Source organism: Perognathus longimembris, chromosome 1 (genome assembly GCF_023159225.1).
Source record: "Perognathus longimembris pacificus isolate PPM17 chromosome 1, ASM2315922v1, whole genome shotgun sequence".
NCBI lineage: Eukaryota > Metazoa > Chordata > Mammalia > Rodentia > Heteromyidae > Perognathus > Perognathus longimembris.
In genome coordinates, this window is record NC_063161.1 from 25,839,495 (window position 1) to 25,859,716 (window position 20,222).

Genomic DNA, 20,222 nt, shown 5'->3' on the forward strand with positions numbered 1-20,222 from the left:
GCTTTCTTAGTCATCACAAAGTTTTAGAAAACATGCTTTCTTGTACACAGCCCAATTTTCCCTGGTATCATTTTAAAATTATTCTCTCATCTATTCAGCATAAGGAGATCAAGCAAATTTAACTTTTAAATGGTAGTAGCATAAACAAGTAAATCATGTATTAAGAAAAATAAAAACTACAACTGCTCGAAAGCCTAATCCTACATCATTTTAACTCAGGCCTCTGTCATTAAGGATTTAAGAAATTGTGAGTGTATTTGTGCCTCCATACCCGTAGAGAGAAGTCTAGTCCTTCATTGAGTGAACCCCTAATATCTTGGGGGAGTTGTTTCTACTGTCAATTTCTTGATTCTCCTGTATCATCTCACTACTAGAGAAAGAGTTGTTGTAGCAAACAACTTACAACACATCAAAACTTTTATGCTGAACTATTTTGAGGTCCTTTTCTAATATTCCAATATTCAGCCTCTTTCATGTTATTTGTCTTACAAAATGTTTGTTATGTTTTATATGATCTTCTGTAATTTAGAAACTGACATTTCAGTTTGGGTGAATGTTCTTTTTATTATTACTTGTTAAAGGTTGTTTTTCCTTGCAACAACTTCAATGTCAGTATATCAACATTATGTTTCTACAGTCATCCTAAAGAGTAAGATGCAAGAGTTTATGGAACTATTATACTAACCCTCTTCACCCCAACACAAAGTATGCATTCATTCAACACATTATTACTGTGATTTTCTTCAAAATCAGACATTGTGCTAAGTGCTGTGAGTTACAAAGACATCTTTAAAGAATTTAACTTATCCACATACATACAATATCCAGGCTACCAAAATCAGTTACAGTGACATCAGGGTAAAACCATGGGGAAGAAAGACAAAAGAAAAATTCATAATTTCACATGGTATGTTGAAAATAACAACAATGATAAACCACTTGTTTCCATAACTTCGAATTCATTTCCCTTAGCATCATCTTATGTGTTTATATGTGTATAGCTATTGAGCTATTTTGATCTTCTGCTAGGATTAACCTAGACATGTACTAATTATTCCCAGTGAGGGAAACCATAGATTCTATATTTCTTTGGGTCTGGCTCACTTCACTTAGTATGATTTTTTTCCAAGTCCTTCCATTTCCTTACAAATGAGCCAATGTCATTCTTTCTGATAGAGGCATAGAAATTGAAATCAATGCAACAGCAATACTTACAAAACTATATGCTATAAACCAACTGTACAACTCTTATGTGCGGGGGGGCAGGGAATGGGCAAGAGAGAAATGAAGGAGAAGGCAACAAGTTAGATAAGAAATGTATGCACTGCCTTACACATGAACCTGTAATCTCTCTGTACATTACTTTGGTAATAAAGGAATAAATGAATTCGAAAAAAAAATTGAGCTTAAAGTCTGAGGGAAGAATTGATACTGTTATAAAGAAATATACTCATTACCTGATTTATGTAACTCCTCTGTATAGGACCATTACAATAATAATAGAAATGTAATAACAATAAAAAATAATTAAGCTTAAAGTCTAGTCAGAAAGTGCCATTGGTTGATTGTAATTTCAATTTAAGAAATAGTGTGTGTGTGTGTGTGTGTGTGTGCACTCATACAGTTCTTTTTAAAACATACACTGTAAAACCATGAATGTTTTTAAAGTAGCAATTATCTGAAAAGTCCATAGGTAATTAATGACAACCTGTCCTACTAGTTCTTAAATGCCATTGCTTTAAAAATACTAAGGGTCATGCTAATCATTCTCTTTTTTTCAAGTATCTTTTAATAAGTTAAAGTTTGGACTGTGAACAATACTAGTAAAATGTCAAAGAAGAAAAAAATCCGGGTCTGGGGATATGGCCTAGTGGCAAGAGTGCTTGCCTCATATACATGAAGCCCTGGGTTCGATTCCCCAGCACCACATATACAGAAAATGGCCAGAAGTGGTGCTGTGGCTCAAGTGGCAGAGTGTTGCCTTGAGCAAAAAGAATCCAGGGACAGTGCTCAGGCCCTGAGTCCAAGGCCCAGGACTGGCAAAAAGAAAAAAAAAATCCCTCAATAAAGAAAATTAAATAGTTCTTCCAAAAGTGTTAGTAAGATTTATGTTTAAAACTGAGCTATTTAAATCCTTAGCAAACTAGACTCTACTTCTGTAGAGGGGTTACAGTTACATAAGTAAGGTAATAAGTACATTTATTGTCCAACATTGTTACACCCTCCTTTATTTTCTCCCACTTTCCCTTCTCATCTACTCTCCTTTCACCTCTCCCCTCCAAACTGTAGAGTTAATTTCCAACATATGTATCCTGAGTATTGCTGTTGTGTTGGTTCACCTTTTGTATCACCATATTCCCTTTCCCTTCTCCAAATCAGATAAACTTAAATACATGACACAAGGTACAAAAACCAAAAACAGTGACAACAGAAGATAAACCAAAGGTGGGGGGAGGAAAGAAATAAAGAAATAACTTTCACAGAGGAAACTAAAGAACAAATAAAATAAAACCAAACCAAAACAGCTTCCTTCAGAAAGAATAGCATTACATCATTCATAAGGAAATGGAAAGACCTGGAAGAAATTGTATTAAGTGAAGTATGCTAGACCCAAAGAAACACAGGCTCCATGGTTTCCCTCATTTATAATAATTATTATATGTCTAGGATAGTCCTAGCCTGGATCACAATAGCTCAACAGCTATGTACATATGACCCCATAAAATGATGCTAATCAAAATGAACTCCAAGATATGGAAACAAAAGGGAGAAAATTCTTAAAACCCAAGCACAAAGAATTCTCCAAAGAATTCATCCGAAGTATTCTACTCATTTCAAACAACAATGGTTGTTTGAAAGTCATCTGAAAATATCAGCAAAATGAGAGAAATCACTGATACTTAAAAAGATGGGGAGAATTACCTGGCAAGAGGCTAAAGGAAGTGATCAAATCAGAGAGAGTGAGAAGGTCGATTGACTTAGGGACCAGAATGAGAGCCCTGAGCTATAGAGATAAAGTTTGAACAAATATAGACTGGCTGCTGTACAAGGAAGTAGCAGAGGGTGTGGACCTGGAGCCAGACAGCCTGGGTCTGTAGTGGGTTCTTCCAGTTACTAATTTTACTGTGGTAGGCAGGCAGCCTTTCTCCGTGTCTCCATTTCCACACATGCAGATGGGAATGATTTGACAGTGTTTGTTATGGGATGGTTGTGAGCACAGTGACTGTGAAGCACTTAGAGCAGGGCTACTGAGAAAACACAGAGCCAGGTATTGACTATTTATTGGTTGTAACCCAAAATTAGGAAGGGAAATTTTGAACTTCTAATGTGAGAATCTGCCATAACTGCTTTTCTCTGTTATCTGTACACAGGAATGTGTTATTAACCTGTTAATAAAAGAACATACAGAATGACCAACAGAGGGCTGGCTTTCCCAGTGCTTTGTGTTTACTCATTAAATCCTCACCACAACCTGCTAGGCAACTGCTATTATTATCCCCGTTTGCACTTGAGGAAAACTGCATTGAAATAAGGAAATGGGCAACAAAACTCAGGTGAGATGATGAAGGTTATGTTGCATTTTACTGAAACATAATTGTTTCTCTCAAATGTGTTTCAAATTTTCCCTCTGATATTAGGACTCTAAGCTATGAGCAAATTACAGCCATTAGACACAGGCTACAAAGGTGATTTTTTATTAACGAATCTATAACAGATTCATGACAAGACAAAGAAAGAAACTCACTAGGTTTAATTAAAATAGAAAGGAAAGCTTCAAAGAGTTAAGGGCCTGACTGATTATCCATCTCCAGAAGGCAGCCTTAAGATATTCTCAGTTGTGAACATGTGATGACTCTCTCCTTACTTCATTATGGCATTGTGCATCCGTGATGCACTCTTCTTAGGCTTTACACATTATGCCGCAACCAAATTATCAAATACATTTCCTCTCTCCTCTGGGGAAGAGTAACACACCCACACCTCCTGCCCACACATCCTTAACCTTTCCTTTTTTATTAAGGTTTTTGCCTCCTGCTTACTTTCCCTTGCCTTATTGCTCATATGTACTCAAATCTCTGTAGTCTTTGCTAAAATGTGCAAGATTTCCCAGAGCTCCAATCCTAGTTGGTACATCATTACCGCCCCTCCCCCTTACCTATGATATGCAAGCAACCATCTGCTGTTTAAAACTGCATTGTTGGCAGCATCTAGTCTTAGAGGTAAGTTAGCAAGATTCAAATCTGTTCCTAGCCTGCAGAGCAGAAAACCTGTTTTAAATATCTCTAAAGGTTGGTTTGTATCAAAGCTTGAATTTATTTCCATTTGAGGAAGTTAGTGAACAAAGAAAGAAAAACATTGAACATGCTACTTAGCCAAGTAGGGATAAATACCTCACTGGATTTGTTTTATTGTTGGTGTAGTACTCCAGACTTGAACAATAAAAGGATCCCTGTAATTTTGTTCATTTTTTTATGTCCACAATTAGAGTCAAATTAGTTCTTGATTGTTTCATGTAAAACCTTATTGGAATTTGTACCTGGTATGTTCATTATTACTACTCCAGAGAAGCTTCCATATTTGTTCTAAGTAACAAACACAACTCATTTCCCTGAACAAATGGATTTCATTTGCTATCTTAAAGAAAAAAGAAGTTCTTCTTTCAGAAAAATGAGATGTCAGTAGGAGAGGGAATTTCTTGCCAAGCTGATGAATGGGTTGCCATCAAAGAGAATGTCTGTCTGAAGAAACTTGAACACATTTGATTGTAACCCCATCATTGAACTGCAGTGCAATTATTAATTAGACTGAGGTGCAAATGTAATCTGTGTTGTTTGTAACAAAAAAAGAACAGAAAGACATGGGACTCAAATACAATTATTTCCAAAGGCTAAAACAGGTGGTTTCCTTGTATTATTATTTCTTTAATAAGTAAGAAATTGATTCCCCTGAGGAAAAGAATACCGCCTATCTTCTGCTTGAAATATCAGAAAAATCAGTCTGGGAAATCTGGAAAAGCCAGTCTTTGACAAAGAAAACAAGTATATTCTTGTAGCAACATCCTCCTGGCCAAAATCAATTACAAGATCACCTTTTTATCTAGACTAGCCACTGAAAGACTTTAGAAAAGGCAATTCTAAAAACAAGTATTAGAAGGTGATGCTTTAAAAACACCAAAAGCATCTAAGTGCTTGAAAGTAGAAATATAAAATGTGTTATAGAACATTAAAAAAAAAGAAACTAAATGTTCAGAAGTCACGTAACATTAAACATCAGTGGAGGAGATAGGAAGAGTGATGAAGAGGATATTGATTAAAAGGAGCTTGTGTAGTGAAAATCTGTGTCCTTTGAAGTGTGTATAGCTTATAGGGATTCAAATTGTACTACTCTTTAAGGTATTTGACCCAGGGCAGGAGACTTGTTTTGCTGTTGTAGGTCAGTACTACACAGTGGTCAAGGTATTCTCTGCCTAATTCCACACGGCCTCTCATCTCCTTTGTATTTTGGATGGCCTCTCTATCTCATGCTTCCCATGTCTTCTGACAAATAAGAAGTTGAGCCCCACAAAATGTTCTCACTATAATCCTGTAATCTCACAGAAAGAGTACTAAAGTTGAGCAGCTATCATCACTTTAAGGGATTATAATTCTTCAAGGATAAGAAAAGAAAAATGAATGCGATCCCTCTCACTACCTTTGTAGAAATATGGTGTACCATAGGCACACGTTTTGTTTACTTGAGTGAGGGATTATAGAAATAAGTCAAGTGTGTGAAAAGTTGTTGCAGTGCCATTAGAACTGAAAACCTATGGTGGTTTAAAAATGAAAAAAAAAATGAGAGTGGAAATTTCAGCATTACTAAGGAATTCTACTATGAAAGTAATAAGAGAAAGGAAATGGGAACACAGAGGCAAGCCAAATGATGAAGAACGCTATACTTAAAGAATACTACCTCCTGTTTCTTCTGTGAATCATGGGAAAATGAATGTATAGGTGAGGAAATGAATGGAGGCTGTTGGATGCTATGGTGTTCAAATATTTTCTGCTCATGCTTTCCATCTCTAGAATGAAAAAGGAAGCTTGAACATCAACATAGAAACAGGAAAGAATAAATATTTCAGAGTAAAAGGAGGATTATCCTGTGTTGACACTGTATTTGACTTTGGTACCCTGTGTATTGTGTATACTTTTATCTGAATTAGGGAAGGGAAAGGGAAAATAAAAAAAAAGATAAAGGGATAACCAATGCAACAACAATACTTACAAGATAATATATTGGAAATTAATTGTACAACTCAGGGGTGGGATCGAGTGGGGAGGGAAGGTGGCAGAACAAAAAGGAGGTAAGGGGTAACAAGTTTGACAAGAAATACAATCATTATCGTACATATGTAACTCTAACCCCTCTGTACATAACTTTGACAATAAAATTATTTTAGAAGCAAAAAGCAAATGTATGAAATAATATAAGAGAGCAGGAGGTTGCCTAGACCATGAAATATACTAACATTTCCTGGAGGAACAAACAAAATTCTCAAGTCCTTTAAAATGTATTGTCTAATTTTTCTCTAGCCTTTAGTTTCCTTTGGTGAAGCTAGGATAACAATGACTGGTTTTACTCTATAAAAAGTTATATCATAATTTCAACCTACACTCTACAAAATATATTTTTCTGGGAAACAGTATATTTCACTAATCATGTTAATATTTTATAAATATAACATAATCCTGCTTATGAGTTTCCAGTGGTCAACTCCAATATTCAATGGAAAAGTTAAGAATTAACCAAATTGTAAATTCTACATTTTACACTATTCTGAGTAACATGATGGAAAACACTCTGCTCCATCCAACCCAGGAAGTGAGTCATCTCTGACCAGCATACCCACCAAAGTACCCTCTCTGTCCATTAGTCACTTAGTAGTCAGCTCTCTTATCAGATGAATCTTCACAGTATCCCAAGAGTGTATGTACAAATGACCCTGATTTAACTTAATAATAGTCCCAAAGCACAAGAGTAATGATGCTAGAGACATCATAAATTACATTCCTTAATTGAAAAGATGAAAGCTCTTGAGTATATAGGATCAAGAAAGATCACATAGTAAGGCTGGTAAGAAGGATTCTTCTAACCACAAAATTGTGAAGAACAGAAAAAGAAATAGCATCTAGCTTTTCTGTCACATTATAACATGAAAAACAGAGGATTTGGTAAGAGAGTAGTTAAGGTTCAAAAAGCACAGGACTGAGGCTGGGAATATGGCCTAGTGGCAAGAGTGCTTGCCTCATATACATGAGGCCCTGGGTTTGATTCCTCAGCACCACATATACAGAAAATGGCCAGAAGTGTCGCTGTGGCTCAAGTGGCAGAGTGCTAGCCTTGAGCAAAATAGAAGCCAGGGACAGTGCTCAGGCCCTGAGTTCAAGGCCTAGGACTGGCAAAAAAAAAAAAAGAAAGAAAAGCACAGGACTTAGTCTGTTATAGAAATCAGTTAAATGACAGGTTCACAATTTGATTATATCAACCTTGAATGCCTAAGTGGAATGTATTGCAATTTGTTTTTGATTTGCCATTGGGGAAACCAATGTGGTTTGGTATATACTGACTCAAACTATGTGCCATGGACATTTGAAGATGCACAAACAAGATTACTCTCACCTTGTCTTCCTCCATCACCCCTGAACCAGGCCATGAAAAAATCATTTCATATTCCTCTTAAGACAGGTTATAAAATCTTTATTCCAGAGATGCCCACCTATACGCACTGAATGGAGCATCCATACCCTTAAAGAGACAGAAATTCCAAGAGGAACATGTAAAGATACATTTGCTAAGTTCCCCTTACCTAGTTTCCAATGGGTTATGTGCTTTTTCCTCGATCATGCTTCTATACCATTGTCCACACAGTGAGGCAGGGTGCCCCGATTCTGTGGCTGTTCATTTCCAAAGGCTCAGGTATTATGTACAACTTACATTAAATCTACGAATTCAATTCACATGTGTTATTCATGTTAATCTGCTTTTGTTATGGGGGCTTCAGTCATGAACCTAAGATACGAAGAAAAATACACATATTTCTTCTCCCTTACAGCACTTAAGAAAACATACCTTGATTTTCATATATTCTTTCTGTGGAATGAGAAATAAAGTTTGAAAAGTCCTAACAATGCAATTTCTGGGAACATTAGATGTTTAGGGGTCTTGAGCTTCTAAGAGTAAGCATAAGGGATTTTTAAAATTATTTTTATTATCTCTAAGTGGTTGTACAAAGGAGTCATCATTAAACAATACTATTTATGAATGTGATGCATCTTGATCATCACCCTTTTCAACATTCTTATCCAGCCCTCCCTACTCACCATTCCCCTCAATTTTCTAAATTTTTGGGAAATACAGGGTTTCTTAAAGATATTTTGTTCATCTTAATATACCCCTTACAGCCTGAAAATAGCTGAAAGAAAGAAGTTGGAGAGTATAGTTTTTTTTTAATCCTTTAAACCTTTCTGATCTATTCTGGAAAATTTAAAGGCTATAAAAAGATAAATATCATAACCATATTTTAGAGATGAGAAGCCAGACAAATAAAAATAAAATGTTTCAGTTCCTTTCCCCAGAATTAATTTAGTCATTTTTCTTTCTTTAGGTTCCTACTTAATCTAGAGGTTTGGGGCTATGATAGCTGATTTTTTTTTTTGAGGTTCTGTATAAGTGGATGCCTTAATAGAAACAATAATGAACATTTTATTGGAGGTGTGAAATGCACAATGGCTTTATAATGAACTTGCTTGTTTTCAAGGTCTTTATCATCATTGGTTAAGTATTGTGTACACAATAAGATATATTAATTAATTGAGGAACCTGGTGTATAAAAAATGTTTACACAGTAAGTAACCGAGAAATAGACAACTGACAGGTAAATTTTCTTTGAGGAAAAACTGATTTCTGGGCCTTATTTATCTCCCCCAATAGGTTACCATTATACTCATGTTGTTTCTAAGGCATCAAGATATTTTAGAAAAAGATTTTCAGTTCTTCAAATCGTGCTGAGATTATCCTGTGAATGCTGACTCCAGAACAGTTTGACATCTGTCACTCAGGCAAAGCCATGGGCTCAACACGAAATGAAGCAGAATTGATCTTGGTGCACAGTTTCACAGAGACACTGAACATCTGCACACTTCTGTGTTACTATACTCCTGAACTTACTAAATTTTTTCACTGGAAGAAATGAAAACGGCTTAATAAGGGATTTTCCCTAATTACTCTCACATAACAGGGTAAGAGCCAAGGATGCTCAGCAGAAATTACAGAACAGCAAGAAGATTGTCAGTAAAGAAAACTCTCAGATGGAAAATCAAAGGAGTTTTATGTTATATATTACAAAGAAAAAGGTCATTAATGTAAATGAAATATCAGATAAAGCCCTGATTGCACCTGACATGGCATAATAGAAAAGTTCAGAGAGTGGGGGAAATGTGCATTTTAGTATTTTAATGGTGAAGTACCATAGAAGAAAAAATTCTCCGTAGTGATATTTTACTGAAGGGGATTGATACTTTGTTAACACTGAGAAATAATGTGACTAAGTAGTTAAAATTCAACCAAGTCAAATGATATTGATATGTGTAGTAAATTGCAATTTATACCATTCATCAATTCAGGCTTTGATTTCATGATGACATGTGATGGTTGATGTTAACTTAGTTCCATCCTAAAGCTGTCTCACATTATCATATCAAAAACATCTATTTCTTTGATATGTATTAATGTTTGTTTATCACATTCCCTCTAAAACTTTACATTATGAAAAATGAATATCATGTCTAAAGCATGAGTTATTATAATATCTACCATGGGACGCAGGGTGTATCTCCAAAATTCATGTGTTGAAACCCTAACCCATGATACCTCAATATTACTCTTTTTGGACACTATACATTTAAGTAGGTAAAGTAAATAATTAAATTAAATGGAGTCTTCATTTTGGGCTAATTCAACATGACTGGTGTCCTCTAAAAATGGACAGAGTGACTCCCACGTGAGTGCACCACAACGAGACAGTTGCCACATGTTCAAAGATGACCCTTTTGACCTTGACATTAAAGTTGTAGGTAAAAAAAAACTATTAGAAAATTAATTTTCATTATTTAAGACATTTTGCCTATGGTATTATGACAGCCATAGCAAATAGATAAATTCTCCCTCTCTACATTTATAATGATCTTCATAGTGATTAACACCAATTGGGAAATAAATGGAATTTGGAAATAAATACTGAAAAAAAACAAGATAAAACTACCACTACCAAATGCAGTTAAATTCTGCCAAGACATGAAAAAGAAGAAATGAAGCAGGTTTTCTGAAAGTGACATATAAGCCTTAAACTTTTGTTTCTCCAACAAGTAATATTCTGTAAACTGTTGTCACTTAACAAAGTATATATACATATATATACCATATCATATACAAAAACACACTCACATGTGCATACACACATACACATTTGATCTAATAAAATACAGCCTGTTCAGATACAAGTTCTCTTGCTTTGATTAAAGGAGATAAAGGTCAAAAGACTCATCCTGAGTAACAAATATACCATAGTACCTACTAGAAAATAGAAATATCTCAAAGAATAATCAAGCCCCTTTAGAGAACTATTAATTTTACCAAATGTTTTCATTCAGTAAATGATAAACTATTATATATCACCATGATCATTGAAATAGTTAAAATTTAAACTTGTTTTATGCTCAGGCTTGGGGTATCCACTTTTATCTTTCCTAGAGCCTAGTAGCAGACAATATTTCCATTTTAGCTAGGGTTATGTTGTTACAAGCAATAGAATACCTGGCCCCAAATGCCTTAGGCAATAAAAGAGGGCACTCCATCTCCTGTGACTGGCATTCATGAGTCATCATACATTTCTAGATGCATGAGTTCATTTGAGTTTTGTCTGTAATGTAGTTTCAGGACTCCATCTCTTCTGCTTTCCATGGGCTCCTCTTTTCTAAAGTTTACAGAGAAACCTTTTTAATTTTTTGAACTTATCGAATCTTAATTGATATACAGTACATGTACACATGGAATGGTAGCATTTTGTTGTCTCTGGTGTCTGTACATGTGTCTGTACTTGTAATTATCATGAGGATAATATTTTCAACCCCTTCCAAAGTACCGTTAGTTCCTTTCATAATCATATTTGTTGCTATTGATGACTTTTCCACTTCTAGAATTTTACATAAATGGAATATGAAATGCTCTTCTTGTGTTGAAATTTTAGACCCCACTGCCATGATAAGAGGTAGGAAAATTTTTGTGTCCTGACACTTGAATTCAAGTGCACCTAGAGTGCTGTCCCTAGGATTTTTTAATTTTTTTTTCTTACTCAAGGATAGCATTCTACCACTTGAGCCACAGCTTACCTTCCTGCTTTGTGTGTGTGTGTGTGTGTGTGTGTGTGTGTGTGTGTGTGTGTGTGTGTGTGTTTACATGCTGGTCCAAGAGCTTGAACTGAGTGTTGGGCATGCCGAAAAGGAAGTCCCACCTGGCTCTGCCTGTTTCCTGGCTCTGGGGCCACATGTGGCTGTTACTTGGCAACCGGGATGGTCCTAGTTGGCCCCGCCTGTCTTCCGGCCCCAGGGTCACGTGTGGCTATTAGGAAAACCCAGAAAGGTGGTTCTAGCTGGCCCCGCCTCCCAGCCTTGGGACCACCTGTGGCCAAGATGGCACCTGGTGGTGAACTTGGAGGGGGTCTTGTGGGCTGTGAGGTAGAATTAGGCCGACTCTTAGGATTGGTCCCTCAGTCCTCCACTCTTGATGGCTAGCTCAGGCCTCCCTTTACAGTCCCTAGATAGGTGGGCTTACACCCCTCCCCTTCCGGCCGCTCTGACCTATTTAAGAGCGGAGCTTATTTCAATAAAGCAAGATGCGCTCAAGACATTCTCCCGGGCTCATCTGATTATCCTCCGATGAGGGGGGCTGCATGTGGTCGGTCCATCTACCCTTCTCCTGTCTTGGCCCGCCCTGTCAGGGCGTGTTTCTCCATCTCTCCCGCAGGTCAGGAGAGCGCTGGGGGCTATAGATCCCGACAACTGAGGACCTCAGCACTGTCCTTGAGCTTTGCTCTCAAGACTAGTGTTTGACCACTTGAACCACAGCTCCACTTCCTGCTTTTTTATGGTAACAAAATCATCATCATCATCATCATCATCATCATCATCATCATCATCATCTCATAAACTTCTGTGCCCAGACTGGCTTTAAACCATGATCCTCAAATCTCAGCCTCCTAAGTAGCTAGGATAACAAGCCACTAACACCCTTCCTAGGAGTAGGACTTTTATGAAAGAATTGTTATCATAGAGGGATCTGGATCCATTTAATGTTGTAATAAAGAGATATTGTCAACTTCACGATGGCTAGGGAGGGGTGGTTAAAGGAAATGGGTCACTGGGAGTTTGAACTTGAAGTATGCATCTTGTCCTTGGCACTTTCTTTTTTCTGAATAATTATTTATTTATTGTTAAAGTGATGTACAGAGGGGTTACAGTTTCATATGTAAGGCAGTGGGTACATTTATTGTACAATTTTGGCACTTTCTTTTACTTTCTATTTCCAAGCCGCCCTGAAGTAAGGGATTACATTCACCATAGCATTTGGAAGCTTGCTTCACCCTCAGCAACGCCCAGACACAACTGGGCAGCTGACCATAAACTGAAACCACGAGAGAAAATGGGCCTTTCCCTGCTAAGTTACTTATATCAGCACTTTTGTCACAACAATGAGAAACTGACTAATACAGAGTAAAACCTCTTTTGTCCTGGCTTTTTGCCCGGCACAATAATCTTGATATGTATCCAAATTTTCATGCATAAATAAATTATGTTTTATTAACTAGTATAATTCCATTATGTAGGTAGGTGTGTGTATTCACACATCATATATTGCCTATTCGTATTGATGCTAATAGTTATTATTAATTTGAGAATATTAAAATAAAGTTTTTATTAGGTCATATTTTCCCACAACCATTCTGTTTTGGGCTATACTATCACTATACTGTCTTGGTTTAAATTCTGATTTCATGTTTTTTTTATTTACACACTCTGCAGATTTCTTACAAATGCTTGAAATGTTCTTGCATGCATGCATTGTTTTTTCAACACCAGAGAACCAATTAACTAGTAATTTTCTTTGGTGAAGTGTTGGAGGTATATACATGGTACAAGAATAGTATACTGATATTCTAGTACTTACATGAACAGATATGATATTATAACATATCTAATGGTCCCTAGGCACAACAATTTATATAAGACCTACAAGATTTCTAATTGGCTATGTGCTTAAGCATTTGTTGAGGAATAGAAGCCAATTTAAATTTTTGCTGTTCTTTCTATTCTTGCTGCTTTGGGCTTAAATGTATCTTCCCTGACATACACTGTCAGAAGGCTTTAAGGGTTCAAAGTTGAGCTTTAGTCAAGTATTTAGTAGAGTTTCGATGACCATTTTTTGTACTTACTTGCTACAAACTAGGATATAAAACTGACTAGTAGACTTAAGTTCATTATTACTAATGGCACCTGAAGCAAGGTTGATTCTCTGTGATATCTAATGAAAATGGCTTTCAATAACCCAATAGTCACAAAGAATCACATCGAATTTGCTCAGTTTACAATCATTGTAAGATGAATATAATAATGCCATGCAACAGACAGCATCTTTGTGAAGCTTAGATGAAATAATGTAGCAGATAGGCGAGGGCCTAGAATTTGATATGTATGATAATGTAAAATACAGATGTCTGTGTTCATCACCTTTGGTTGCTGTGACAAAATACCTGAAATCAATCAACTTAAAGGAATAGATTCTTATTTTGGCAATGTGGTTCAGAGCTTTATGTTCCATGGTCACTTGGTGTAGATATTTTGGGAGCTTGCATGAGATAGAACACCATGGTGGGATTTACAAGTGGAGGAAAGTTGATTGATTACCATATGGCAGCCAGGATACAGAAAGAAAGGTAGAGAGGCCAGAGAATCAATATAAATTTCAAAGATGTTCCCTTGGTTATGTCCTTTCTGCCAGCAGAATCCACCTCATAGTGTTTCCACCACTAACCATAAAGCATCACAGGCTAGCAAGTAAGCCCTTAACATATGACTCTCTGGGGAATACTAGAGATCTAACCCATGACAATACCTATCATCAATCTCTTGATGAACTTCCAGACTTAGGATTTTTAACTGAGACAAAATAGCCTTAGAGGAGGGCTTTAAACCAAAAGGATGAAGTGTTACCTGTGATATTGAATTTTAGCAGATAAAAAGATGGAAGATTTTGAGGATTAAATTATACCTTTCAAAAATATATGTTGGCTGGGAATGTGGCTTAGGGGTAGAGTGCTTGCCTAGCATGCAGGAAGCCCTGGGTTCGATTCCCTAGTGCCACATACGTAGAAAAGGCCGGAAGTCCTGCTGTGGCTCAAGTGATAGAGCACTAGCCTTGAGCAAAAAGAAGTTCAGGGACAGTGCCCAGGCCCTGAGTTCAAGCCCCAGGCCTGGGAAAAAACAAAACAAAACAAAACAAAAATATATGTTGAAGTCCTCACTCCTGTACCTGAAAATGTGAATCTGTGTGGAAATGAGACCTTCACTGATGTCATTGGGGTGACATAAATTCCTACTGGAATATGGTAATTTCTAATTTCATTACTTTTGCACTTTTAAGAAGAGAGAAATTTAGGCATAAATACATTGGATCACATAGGGGAGAGGACCACTGACCACAGAGGCTATGATTGGAAGAGGGTCAATAAACACAGAGACTAGACAGATTCTAGATCTTTGACAGACTAGGAAATGCTAAGGATTGGTGGTGACTTGCAAAACATAGAGTAGAAAATGTATTCTCCCTTAGAGCACACAGAGAGAATACCATCCTGAGATACTTGAGCTTTCCCACTTCCAGATTTATGAGAAAAGACATTTCCCTTGTGTTAAGCTACCTGATGTTTGATCCTTTGTTAGGATCATCTAGTTTAAGAAATTATTTTAGAAGTGGAAAAGATACTTAACTATGGAAAACTGCAGGCATAGTCTTCATGGGTAAGAAAGAGAGGACTCAATTTACAGTTCCACATTTGAAAATGCTAAGATGATGACCATTCTTATGGTGGATGCACATCCCCTCTTACATGGACATACAATGAAGCATTCATATTTTTAACTTCAGATTTCATTTAAAACAAATAAATTCGTAGGCATACATGTCCAAAATTCTCTACTGAAACAGGAAATCAAGATACAAAATTTATATTTACATGATTGATTCCATTTGAAAGCATTTTTACCAGCATATTTTTAGTTGTACATGGGGATTTTATTGTGCTACTAACACATGCACATCATATAGTCCAATCAAACTCACATCTTCTGCCACTTCCTCATTCTCCTCCTTTCTTATTAAAACAATTTCTACAGGTCTTTTTTTTGTTGTTTTTTTTAGAGATTCATATAAAGTGCTTCAATCATATTCACTCATAGTCACTTCTCCATGGGCTCTCTCCTTTCCTGTTCATAGCCATTTCCCAACACAGATTGTTTAATTTGCAAGTCAGTTATTTTTAGTGTATATTAATTGTACAAAGTGTTTTCACCATGGTATTTCAAACATGTTTATGTTGTGTTTTAGTTCAAGTAACCTCCTCTATTACTTTCTCCTTCTTAATATCTTGTAGCCCTATTGTTTAACAGCTTTCAGTATGATCTCTTATGCCATCTTCATACACTAATACAATGTATTTTTACATTACCCAACCTCCATCACCCTATTTTCCTCTTTGTTTCAGTTCAGATAATGAAAATAGAAGAGCATGACATATCTGTATCTACATAGGTGATAGAATAGATAGATAGAGAAAGATTTTACATATTCTATACAATTTCTCAGTTCTTGGGATTTACTTCATTGAAGTTTCAAAGAAGAAAATCAGATTTGATGACAGTATGTCCTAGATTGTGGCAAAAACAAAAATAAGGAATTGAATTTTGGAAATATAATTTTTAGTCAATTTCTTAGTACATTTGGTTGCACGTTCACATTAAGCAATTTAAACCTTTTTCAGTACCATTCTTTTCAGCAGCAACCTAAAAGTCGAAGAAGCACCTGACTACAATTGATGATTTCAGAAAATTACAGTTAAATATGTTTTCTCCTTTCTTTCTAAATAAATCTAGCAATGATTGAAAAGATCACACATGCACAGCAAAGGAGTGTAACCTCAAAAATATTTTAAGAAGAAAAGCAACACATTCATGTTAAAATAGACCCAGATCATTTAATAATAAATCCCGGTTGGATAATTATTTTAGCCATCACAATGAGTCATTGTTACACCTGGATACCAAGAGATTTAATATATGAATGGATATGGATCAGACAATACATATCTATGACATTCTGACCTGCTATCTGTAACAACATGCCCAGCAAAACAACTCATTGTCTGTGGAAACCAGCTTAGAAAGCCAGTCTTCTATCAGTAAGTCACAGTTAGAAGATTTCTGATCATTATCTCTAGCCAGTCTGCTATCTGTAAGTCAGATTTATGGGAATCAAACCATTATCACTAGTAACAATATTGGAGGCTAAACAATCATGCCTGAATAATCAGTCTCATGTGGCCAGGGATTGACATCTACCCTAATTTTGGTCTCCACTTCCAACTTCGGACCAATAGTGAAAGTAAAGTACACATCCCTAAGTCAATTATAAAACATAACTCTCTTCAAGATGCTCAAACTATAGCTTCTGCATGCCAACAAGATACTTAAAGTGCTCTCTCTCTGTCTCTCTCTCTCTTCCTCCACCCTGTGAAGCTTCCTAACTTATTTGCCTATGTTTACCTATCTTCCAAAACAGAAGATATAAGGCTGATTGATTTAGACTATACTTGTTCTTATAGAAACTTTGTAGGTACAAAATCCTTACTTCTTAGTTTATCGCCAATACTTAAGTACATGTAACTGTGAATGTTCAATATATGTTAGAGTTAAAACACTTATTTACCATACAGTGCTAAATTTATATAACCTCTATGCACTTGTGGAGATAATGGAGAGAGCATAAGATATTTCACAATGCACAATAAGTAAGGTGTGTGAACTTGTTCAGTTTGGCAAAAACACAGCCATAATTCTTCTCTAAAAACAAAAAGTTCACTGCAATATTTTATTCTAGTACATACAATCTGTAAAAATAATTGATGAGTAGTTACAAGAATGTCATGAATGCATTCAATTCATTAGGAATAAAGCTCACTTGCAAAAAAAATGGCAAACTTAGATTAACTTTTTTTTCTTTTTACTTACCTTAGTTTAGAAGATGACAGTGCCTCAATCATGCGTTCCTAAAAAAATTAATTAAGAAATTTCTTAAACAAGGCAAGGTGATGCTTGTCTCTACCCTTAGCCCTTGGAAGATGGAAGCAGGAAGAAATGGGCTTTTTGTTTTCCATGTGTATTCCTAATGGATAGAAAAAGAGACTTGGCAGTGTCTCTGCTTGTAAGCTAAAATGTGGAAGAGGTATATAGGAGTATCAATGTCTTTTACCAACACAATACACAAACTATATTCTCCCCTAATGAAAGGTTTTCTGGTCTACCCCATGCAAACATAGGCTCTAGAGAAGGGATGGAAGTGAATAGAGGCATGGCAGAAGCAGGTTTAGCAGATTTTTTCTCCCTCAACAACAATGTCTTTGGCCACACATAGACTGAGATCACCTTTACATTTAGCTTAGAGTTTATTCAAACTGGAAATACCTCTGACTTAGGAAAATGAAGTCATGTGACAATGGAAATAACTAAGTCCTGACTGTTCACAGGCTGATAACTGAGTCTGATGCTCAGTCACTACACACTGGATCTCTCTCTCTCTCTCTCTCTCTCTCTCTCTCTCTCTCTCTCTCTCTCTCTCTCTAGTGCCTGAGCACTGTCCCTGGCTTCTTTTTGCTCAAGGCTAGCACTCTGCCACTTGAGCCACAGCGCCACTTCTGGCCGTTTTCTACATATGTGGTGCTGGGGAATTGAACCCAGGGCTTCATGTTTATGAGGCAAGCACTCTTGCCACTAGGCCATATTCCCAGCCCCCTCTCTTGTAGTTTTTAAGCCTTGAACTCAGGGCCTGGGTATTATCCCAGAGCCCATTGTGCCACAGCACCATTTGCAGTTTTCTGTTAGTTAAGGAGGATACGAATCTCACAGATGTTCCTGCCTTGGCTGGTTTTCAACCATGATTCTCAGATCTCAGCCTCCTGGGTTGCAAGGATTATAGGTGTGAGCCACTAGTGCCTGGCTGCTGAGTTTACTTTCTGGTGCTTCTGAGGAACTGCAATCTGTCTTGGACTCCCAAGTAGTTTTACCAATCCACCATCTACAGTATTACTCCCTTGTCTCATCAGATATCCACAACACTACCCCAGGATCACAGGGTTCATCCTCCATTGATCAATGCACATCCCTCCAAGGGGATAATGTTGTGATTATCTACCATTTTATACCCCATTAAAACGTCCATTTGAGTTACTTAAATTGCTTGTCACTTTTATTACTTAAATATGTGAAATAACTCAGATTAGTCCTCTCAGTTTGGATATTGTTGGCTCAATTCCTTTCCTAAACTCTATGCATGGTTATATTAGCTACTAGGGAAAAAAGAATGTAAGGGATGCCAAGTACACAGAAGAAACAGAAAAGCTGTACATTTAAGTTATCTTTGAATTTAAAAAAACAATCAGGATGATATGTGATATTGTTAATATGGTAATAATATGGATCATGATCCAAAGACATGTTTTGATATTTTTAAATTTTAATTTAGTAAGAACTCATAATATATCTCTTATCCTATATTTCCCTCAATACCACTTGGTAAGATAGAAAGAATGGACATAGTTCATAAAGGTAAAGAAGGAGATAAAGAAAGATGAAGAGATCTAGCCAGGATTATGCTAAGAAATGCTTTAAATTTTTTTATACCAAGAGTTTAGTAGATTCAATTAAGAGTATTCTTTTATGAATAATGCCATTTATTTTATAGCTCCTGGTTCCATATACTTGCTATAATTGGGGTATCTGAATTTCTGTTACTTATGTGAAATGTCTCCTGATTCCTCATCACCATGTATGTCTCCACTCTATTTTTAACAGTAAATTAATTTAGGAAATAAAACTGGTTAGACTGAATTATTCAACTCCAAATAATTTTCCTGTGAAACTAAATATCCCACTACTGCTTATTTTCAGTCATCAGACCCTTTTTCAAGGTATATCTCAAAACTACCCACAGTTCTTAGTTCCAAGAATTCAGAGATCTAGCAGAGTCAAAGAGGCCTGGTCTTTGTGCTTATTTGTAGGTGGAAAAAATGCATTATTCTGTAGAGTTTGTTATTTCTAGTATGAAATGATAAAAATCCATTGTGTAAGCTGTTATAATTATGCCCTTAATTCTCTTTGACATTATGACCTCTACACACACACACACACACACACACACACACCACACACCAACACCACACACATACATGCACAGAGAGAGAGAGAGAGAGAGAGAGAGAGAGAGAGAGAGAGAGAGAGAGAGAGAGACTATTATCATGTCCTTCTGTTATTCTAAGCAAAACTTAATGACTTTATCAAAATGAATGAACAAACTTCCTGGCTATACAGATTTTAGGAACACTCCTGACTGGATTCATCCTTTACAAGAATTACCCCTGTGATATCTTCAAACATCAATACAGGAAAATAAGCACCACTGATCCTATTTATAATTTATTATTTCTGAAAATGAAGTGTACAGGTGTCTCCATGGTATTCGTATTGGAGGATAAAAATTGATTACTCTCTGCTAGGGGAGGTGAATAAATGAAATAAGCATCTGTTTCTAAGGAACATCAAATCTAAATGTCCTGCCAGCGGTCTGAATAAACAAGGAAAATGGAGTATAGAACCACTGCAACTTACAGTTGGCAACATGTCTGTTGGTAGTTATCAACAGAATGTGTTTTAGTATTTTAAGGCCACAGGAAACAGTATCCTAAAAACAAATACTGGTAATCACAACCCATATCCTGAAATGCTCCTTACACGCTCTACCCAAGGGTGAGTGAGGACTATGGCCTCAATAAATTGTAAAGACAGAAACAAAAACCTTCTTAGCCT